Raw genomic sequence first — 285 nt, forward strand, 5'->3', positions numbered from 1 at the left:
TGATAATTGAATAATAGAAAATTTTTTATTGATTGATATTTGTGGAATTGTATGGTAGTAAAAAATTAAATAATTCAAATTGAATCTACAAATTGAACATTATAAGCCACTCACTATTTTTCATTGTTTGTCATAATGTTCAATTTGTAGCATCAATTTGAATTATTTAATTTTTTCAATTTTTAGACATTACTTACATATCTTATATTATAATCTTATTACCTAAATGATATTATATTTCATCTGTCACTGTTTTCAATTTACTACCATACAATTCCACAAATA

At 20.7% G+C, this 285-nt stretch overlaps 1 protein-coding gene across 1 annotated transcript in view; it reads left to right on the forward strand.

Moving 5' to 3' along the window:
* The window catches only part of LOC106680560 (calcium homeostasis endoplasmic reticulum protein), a 60,397-nt gene that overhangs the window by 40,201 nt on the left and 19,911 nt on the right, over positions 1-285 (forward strand). The gene's annotated exons all lie outside the window — the stretch shown is intronic.

The sequence above is a fragment of the Halyomorpha halys genome, unplaced genomic scaffold (genome assembly GCF_000696795.3).
Source record: "Halyomorpha halys isolate HHAL.00 unplaced genomic scaffold, Hhal_1.1 Scaffold268.1, whole genome shotgun sequence".
Classification (NCBI taxonomy): domain Eukaryota; kingdom Metazoa; phylum Arthropoda; class Insecta; order Hemiptera; family Pentatomidae; genus Halyomorpha; species Halyomorpha halys.